Raw genomic sequence first — 9,434 nt, 5'->3', positions numbered from 1 at the left:
TATTATTTTTTACTAATCATTTATTGATAATTAAAAAAGATTTTGTGGAACTTTAATTCTTAAGTTAGGATAAGCCGCGCAGTTACTGCGAATTAAAAACAAAAAATTAAAAAAAAATATTTTTATAACCCGGAGTAAGTAAAGTCTCACTTTTAGAGCTTCATTCATTAATATTTTAATTTAAATATTATAAATAATATTTGTTAACGGTTTTGCTGAGTTTATTATTAAATATTATGCATACTATTTAAATGATATATTAAATTTATTCAATGACTAAGTGCTGTAACTTGTTAACCCTAAAGTATAGAAAATTAAGTTAAACAATGTATTATGAATACAGTATGTCTAGCAAATTACAACCCCTGGGAATTGTAAATATATAATGTTAAATGTCATTAAATATAACGGAGACATACAATTTTCATTAAATTGTCATTTAATTAGTGTAATAAATTATTTAGCTAATATTAACAAATTCAATTGTTTTAACTTAATTAATAGAATAATTACTTGTTAAAGTTATAATTTAAAGCAAAACAAAATTATTAAAAATTTTAACGAATGTTATGAAATATTTCAATGATTAAAAATGCGATGATAAAAATTTATCAAAAATTCATCTTGTGTCTTAAAAACGCTATATCTCAATTCTGTGTCTGGTTCATAGCAACACCGAACTAGATAAAATGAAGTTTAAAGTGCTAAACATTGTGTCGTCGTCAAGCTGCGGTTTTGTCTCTGGTTATCTGATGACGCGACCAAAAACGCTGTACGCGACATAACCCAAGCTATAAGGTATAAGGCATAAGGTGGATGAGATGAAAATTTATATATATTGTTGGTAGTACAAGAAGTTGTGGTAGAGGGATTGCATCGGTGCTCTGGGGAGAACCTGGCAGATTTATCACATACAACACACTTTAGCATTTAACTCCTTGAGAATATTACAAGCGAACTATCCCTTTATTGACAAGATAAAAAAAAAACCTCCGTTCAAATATTTGTCATTTAGAATAATAATATCTTATTCACGAATTATTTTAAATTCACATTGAGTACACAGACGCAATAAATGGTGCAGAAAATTCGTGAATAGTTTTTAGAAAATCGGAATTTTAAGATTCAGAATGGTGATTTTAAGTAAAGAAAAATAAAATATAAAGTTTCAGGCAAAGAAAAAAAAATACTGATGACAATATATATGTATAGCTAAAGGTAAAGGTCTGTATATAAAGTAAGCAATATATGTATAAGTATATATGTATATATATATTGGTATTATATAGTGTAGTGAGTAGTGAGAGAAGTACTTTGGTGTGCCACTGTCGTCTCTCAGCAAAGATAAATAAGGCAACACCGCATACGTTTTACATCTATTACCCGCACAGTGAGCAGTACGCTGGTACTCTTTGTTGTGCAAAAGATGCCTGCCGGAAAAATAAGAGAAGAATAAGAAGAACGGGTAGAGAACGATGAGATGGGTGAAGAGTGAAACGACAACAAGAAAGACAGCAAAAGTGCTGGAGAAGATGTCATGGTGCAGCATCTACGCAAATTGAATACCAAATGTTTATTTTTTTAAAAACTTTTGAAAAATTTCAGCCGCACAAAGGTGTGAATACCAAGTGTGTTCGAAACATTTAGACGATAATAAAACACTTGTTCGTAAAATCGATTTTAATTTTTGTCTCACGTTAATTATTTATTTATAAATACTAATAGTAGATTAATTAAATGTTTTATTTTTTTTTGTGCTTCACATATTTTAGATAAATTAATAAATATCGATTTTCGTTAACAAGTTTAAAAATATTTCATGGTATATTAATTATTTATAAGAGTTAGAAATAATTAACATCATTTCAGTAATTAGATTTAGTAGAAATTATTTGGTTTAAATTAAAATGTATTAAGCAATAAAAAATCATATTAAATATGTTATAATACTGAGTACTTTTAACGATTAGTTTAATAGACGAAATTAATTTTTTTATTGGACACAGTGAACAAGTTTGCGCAATAAGTTTAATTGTAACGAAGCATATAAAAACAGTTTAAAAGTTTAAAACTTTCTTAACAGTCCGACAAAATGACAGTAGTTAGGAGAGTTGGAAAAACGCGATACTGCGCTACCACAGAAATTAGTTTTAAAGTAAAAACACGAGGGTACGCGGCGTGGAAAGTAAAAATAAGAGAGTAAGAGTGACGGAGTGTCATAGAGGGAAGAAAAGAATAAAATATAATAAAAAATGAGTTAAGTTAAAATAAACTAAATGTGTGATAAACGTAACCGTTAAATGACATTTAATTATATCAAGAATTCAACTTTGATGTCAATTCCCAAGTGCACTTGGAGCTTGAAACAGCCGGTAGGTCATTGTTGTTACCAAGCGTATGGCAAATTGAGTAAAAAGCTAATTGCACCTTCTACCTTCCCCCTTATCCTCACTAGATAACCCACATATATCTATATATATATATATTCACACACGGATAATTCTAACCCTCGTCCGATAATTAAATCTACTTTTTAGCTCCAGGAATTCGATCGAATAATCAGGTTTTGCTACAGTCCACTCGCTAATGTTGCTTTTTATTTGAGAACAAATTATCTTCGGTTAATAGTTTTTATTCAAACGGCTCTGAAAATCGTATTATACAAACAATTTATTTAAATTAATCAATCAGGATTTATTTTTAAAAATACTCAATATCGCTTCTGATAATTATTAATCACCGTTTATAAATAATTGACAAGAGTTTCGAACACAATTCATCACTTTAACAATTCGACATGCCCTGGAATTATTTTTGAAAATTTATTTCTGAAACTTTTTAGAGGCATTTACTCTTAAATTCAATAGAAGATAATTTGTCTTGCATGAATTTAAATATACATAATCGTACTTGATAAATTATGTAGAAGAATTGTAAAAAAAAATAAATTCTATTTTTTCCGAGATGAGTAAAAATTAAAAACGTATTCGTTTTTAAACTTGATTAATTATTTCAATATCAAATGATAATGAAATATGCATTTTTATATATGTTTTATATTCGCGTATAAATTATCTCTCAATGCACTCACTTTAATTTGTCTCCGCGGTTGGCTGTGTATGATAAATTGGTATCTGAAATACGATATCGCAGAGAAGAAATTCAGAAGAATGAGACGTATACAAATTAAATTTCAAATTTAATCAGTTAGTTGGTTTGTTCGTATATCTGAACACGATATAATTCAAACGAATCAATAAATTGACCTGATTCTTTTGCTATTAATTTTAGAAAATCTTATCAACAGCACGTACACTAAATTTAGTTATAAATAAATCACTATAATGGAAGGCAGTTTCATTCGCATTTTGTTATTTATTTATATTTAATCATTTATTTATTTACTTGAACACGAGTATTTAAATTACGCGCTATATTAAAAATTATATTATTTTTTTTTTTAAAGTCATTCGGTATTTTAAATTGAAAAATCTTTTAATAAAGTTAGGTCGGCAATTTTTTTTCCAACTTTCAACGTCAATTAAGTTGGCTGGTAACGCAAACTCTCGTTTAAATTTCGTTATATTGATTCAGTTACGATCCCGTGATAATAACTCATTGAATAAGAACGACAGAGCAGAAAAAAGAGGATGAAGAATGGAAAAACTTAAAAAAAATTGAGTAATAGAGAAGACAATGAAAGTGGAGCTTAAGAAACGAAGCATCAAGTTTCTAACGAGATGAGTAGTCTCGTATTTCCCGTGAAAAATGTGATAAATTAATGACAGGCATAATAAAAAGACTTGTACAGCTTCCGCTTTATACACTTCAACTAATAATGATTAATGAAAAAATGGATTATAGAAAAAAAAAATTTTATATGAACATACTAATATATAAAGATATGAGTAAAACGAAAAATATAAAAAAATTTAACAACATTGATGATAAAAAAAAAAATTCGAAGAAAAGGTATTATAAAAACAGAAATGTACAAGTATAAACGATCGCCATGGGACAAACACGCAGCCTCTATAACCACCCATACCAACCATCATCCTTAGTACGTCGTTTCATTCTCTACAGAGCAGCGTTGACGTTGACTAAAAAGCGATACTGGCTACTTCATTTTATTTTACACTCGTTTAACTCCACTTTCCTGTTTCAATAGCCCTTTTTACTACATTATCGTATAGTAAACACAAACCATATAATATACTCAGTAAACTAAAATTACATTTAAATATTATTTCCATAAGAATTTTTTTTATCATCATCCTGCTTAGCATACAAAAGGTCAACAGAAACGACTAAAAAATATTACTATGAAATTTTCAAAAATTATTCATTTATTTTTAATTAAAAGTTCAATGCCCAACTTGGGCCGTAAGATATAACACCAAATAATTCAAAATTTAATGAGGAAAAGCTGATTATTTTCTATTGGTTCGCTTGTATAAAACAGAAAGCCATCAGAGGTTAAGCGAATAATTAAATTCGGTAGAATATGCGTGACTGTGCACTATCGACGGGGCGTTGATCAGTCGCTGAGGGCTATCCAGAAATCGCTGAGGGATCATAGAGTGAAAGGGTGTCCATATATGCGTCACACCTATACCCAATGTTATTATCTCTCTTTAATTTTCTCTCTCTCTCTATCATTAATAGCCAAAGCAGCATATGTGTATAGATATAGCCAGCAATTGAATAGCAGCAGCAACTGCGATGGTAGCAATAGGACGTAGACGGAAATTGCTCGACCGAGAAGGGTTTGCGGCTGATCCACAGCATCGCGGTAACCCGCTCGCGTTTCTGTTACTAGCCCTCGGCCTCTCTTGGATAATTGAAAATTAACCAAGCGTCCGTCCATCCATCTGCTAGCCATGCTCTAATCACAGTGACATCTCTCTGTGTTTCTATCGTATACAGTGATCCTGGCGCCCTTTAACCTACTAGATACCCCCTCTGGTATCTAGCCAGCAGATCCTCGGCATACTCGTTAACTCAATCCTGGACACAGCCGGACACTAATAAGTAATCGGTTGTGGCGCAGCATTCAGTTACTTGATACAAACCACGTGCAAACAAGTGCCTTGTTGTGAAGCCTTCATTTTCGAGGGTCCTCGCAACACAACACAGCGGGGCCTTTATGTTTTGTCAAAACTACGCATGGACTCAACTCAACTTGATTTATGTCCAATATTTTTTTTTTTTATTTATTACAACATGTTGCAATTAATTGAACATGTTGAAAAATAAAATCTTATGTAATACACAATTTAAAAAGTTATTCATTACACAAATTAATTATTTTTTTAAAAAAGACTAATTATTATTTATCAATACAACTTCCTGCAATAAATATTTTCTTCATTTGGAAAAAAGTTTTTTAATTATTAACATTTCCCTATGCTTGTAATAATAAAAAGTATACGTGAAGTTTTTCAAAATGCGTTGAAAGAGAGAAACCAGTGATAAAATTTGATAAAATAGAGAAAAGAAATTTTTTTTTAATTTTCAAAAATCGAAAATAATAGTAGCCATCGAGAACCCACGACCAGACCAGCCCAAAAAGTTGTGGTTTAAGTAGTAGTTTACTGTAAAAAATTTTGAAGAAAATCAAAATATGCACTCGCTTTAAAAAATGCAATTTAAGTTTTAAAAATCAAAAAACACGTATTAAAACACTTGAAATAATTTTTTTGTATTTTTTTTTCGAAAAGCACATGGAAAGACGATAGTTTTTTATTCAGTGAGTATTTTGATTTGAACCATTCCCTAAGAAGTTATCAGCAAAAAACCATAAAAGAGCGGATTTTTTCAAAATTCGATAACTTTTGAACCGGTTATCCAAAAAATCTTAACATCTCGGAAAAAGAGTTTTTTGATGGGTACAAAAAAATGAAGAAATCAAAAATTAAAATTTTTCAAACCGTCCGTTTGGCGTAGAATGCCCCATATATATAAAATGCATGAGACTAGGGACTAAAATGCTTGAGATTATAAAGGAAAACTACTTTTGGTTATATCATAAATACTTTATAAGAGTTTATATTGTGGCGGAGTTATTATAATTTTGATACTTGAAAAAAATATTCAAAATAATTTAATGGACAAAAAAATATAATAGCAAGTATATTTTGTTGGCTTTAATCAAGAACAACAATAGATCATGACCGTATAAAAAATATATCGCATCTCTTGATCATCTCCTCGCTTGTATCCATCATACCCTAGTGTAGTGTACACAGTAGCCGGTTCGCGGATAAACGAATCATATAGGACAAACGCCGTCATTGATTGACATGCTGACATGGATAAACGACATCAGATAGACAGCCCAAAAGTACAATAAAAAGATAAAACAAAAAAGCATTACTGTCGAAAATGAAAATAAATAAAAAAAAAAATTATAAAATCACTCACGCAGCGCGGCAAACGATTTATACTCTGTGTATTCTATATATACCGACCAAGAGCGACGTATATTGAGAATAAAAAATATATATGAACATGTTTGTGTGTGGAAAAAGTTATATATCCTGCACATTCACCGTGAAAAAGTAGCCATACAAAAGAGAGTAAGAGCTACTTGGAGTGGTTGCTGCAGCGGCTTCCAAACCCTGGACCAGTACATTTCTTTAGCTCTATTTTTTGCTTCATATCTCCGTCTCTCTCTCCGGCATTCAGTGTTTTAGCGTGTTATTTACCGTCGAAGCAAGATTTATCTGGCTTCTGGTGGCGTCACACCAGCCGCACCCCGTTCTCACAGACTCGATCCGCCCTATCCTATTGCTACTGCAGAGAGTGCTCCAACCATCCCCGTTGATCCAATATTTTTCCTGCTGCAATCCTTTGCGCTACCTCTTCTCCCGCCATTTTCGTTATCACTGATCCTTTCAGAACCTTATAAATTGCATTTCATCTTCACAATGTTCGACAAAAAATTATTATTAAATTTAATTTTAATTAATCAGTTAAGTATCATTTAAATTCTTGATTCATTCGGATCACAGAAGCTTAACTTTTGTTTTATTATTAAAGTCAAATTTTATGACATAATTGTTTTTTTTTTTTTTTATGTATTAACGACAGTGAGAGAAACGAAAAAAAACTCATGAAAGTTTTGAGAATTACCGAAAAAGTGTTTGAGTAAATAAAGTGTCTGAATAATTAAATTAAAGTCAGAAGCAATTTTAAAATTATTAAAAATTTTAATCTTTGTAGTCTCAAAATATATGAAGCCGTAAATTTATTATATAAATATAAATACGACTATTTAAATTTTAAAGACACAAGTATTTGCATCCAAACATGCATATTCTAAGAAACTCTATAGCCTTATTAATATTTTATGAACGTACTCTTGCTTGAAATATATTAATTATTTATAGATACTGGTTTATTAAATATTAATAAACATCGACGGACTGAAACCGATTCGAATATCGCATAAATAAATTCTCTTAATATATATGTTGGATAAAAAAAATAATTTACGTTTAAAAAATCAGGAACAAATCAAAATTCCTTACTCTCTAAAGATAAATTAGTGAAATTCACTGCGAATCAGAAGATAGTCACTATTTTTCCAGCTATAAGTACACCACTAAGTCAACCAGTGGTTTATGTACGTATATCTGGTTCCCAGTGCATATTCACTAACTCGCAGTAAATTTCACCAATTCATTATTACACGGAGAGAAATTTATGATAACCGTTCCTAGTACGTTTATGAAATAACATCCCATACCGTTATGGTAATGATTACCGGGAATTATGGGATATAGGCCGATACCTTCTGGGAAAAGTTCCCATCATTATGGTAACAATTCCCATATCGCATGTGAAAGAATTATGGTAACTATTACCATAATATATGGTAACCATAAACTTAATATATGGTAACCATATATATGGTAATGGTTACCATAATATTATAGTAATGGTTCCTATAGTATTATGGTAATGGTTCCTATAATATTATGGTAATGGTAACCACATATATGGTAATGGATTCTATAATATTATAGTAATGATAACTATAATATATATGAGTGCTGTTCCTATAATCAACATTTCAAAAAAACCGGTTACCATGCATTCTGGGAACTATTCCCATAATATATTGTAATCGTTACCATAAATTTATCTCCGTGTAAAGAGTAAGCTACAAAAAATTATTCAAAATATTTTTCTCCAATTGGTTTTTTTTGGCCTTCCCCAAAGTCCTACAAAATATTTGAGCTTAGGCTGGACGCAAACTATTTTAAAAAAGAAGTTGCGAACGCTTTCTAAATTTTTTTATTGTTTTCTCGTATGACAAATTACCATAAATCTCTCAATAATATCTATTATACACTCTTTTTCATTCCATCCGTAGACTAACTCATAAAGTAAAATTCATAAATTGCACGTAAATACACATGAAGAATCGTTCTTTTGCACGTTCATCTACCAGGAAAACGCTGTATTCCCTTGAGATATTTTTCCACAATAGTATGTAACAAAGTTGCTATCTCCTAGGAGTGCCTGTAGAATACAAACATAGCACATGCAACACCAGCAGCAATTGCTGTACAGTAGCACTAGCCATAGCAGCAAAAGGGGGTACAGTATGATGCCCGAGCGCATCGTCAACGTAGATGTGTGTCCCTCAGAGGTCGAACGCCAATCCTACTCACGTCTCCCGAGGTTTTATACCAAGCTCTAGCATATCGTTCTCTGGAGTACTTTCCTCTTCGGATTACGATAACCACAAGTGCTTTTTCCCTATCTATCTCTCTACAAACTTTATATAAAATATAAAATATAAAATACAAAAGACCCGAAGAAATATAAACAAAAATAAATTATCTTTAATGCATCAACAGGTAAATATTACTTTTAGTATTATGACAGATATTTTGTGTAAAATGCATTCTGTAAAAAATAAAAATCTGCATATGTATATAATACTTATAGTGCCATATATCATACAGTGTGCAACAAGCCTGTGTGTTGCTGTTGCCAGTGCTGTTCTTGTTCCACCTTTCTTGCAAATTTTATTCTTGCTTTGTAGATGTAGACCACAACATCTTAATCCATTGTGCTCCGTCAGAAGCTCCGAGTTATACACACAAAAACTTGCTCGGTTATTTTATTTTTTACTGCTTCCACTTTTTTCCTTTTTCTTATTCGCATTCGTCTTCGTTTGAGTATATCTTATATTTATTTAAACTACTTTTACTCAAAAAAAAAAAAATAATAATAAATTAAATAAAACATTCTTTCCACGGATAGAAATAAAATGGTGATAAAATAAGACGTTATTGTATTATCAACCACATCTTGGGTTATTGAAGCAAGTTGAATATGTAACACGGGTATCTTTTAAATTATTCAAAAAATTTTTTATATACATTAACTTTTTACTATTTCACTTCTTATTCTTT

This window comes from Microplitis mediator, chromosome 10 (genome assembly GCF_029852145.1).
Source record: "Microplitis mediator isolate UGA2020A chromosome 10, iyMicMedi2.1, whole genome shotgun sequence".
NCBI classification, from domain to species: Eukaryota; Metazoa; Arthropoda; class Insecta; order Hymenoptera; family Braconidae; genus Microplitis; species Microplitis mediator.
Note: the sequence above shows the minus strand (reverse complement) of the source record.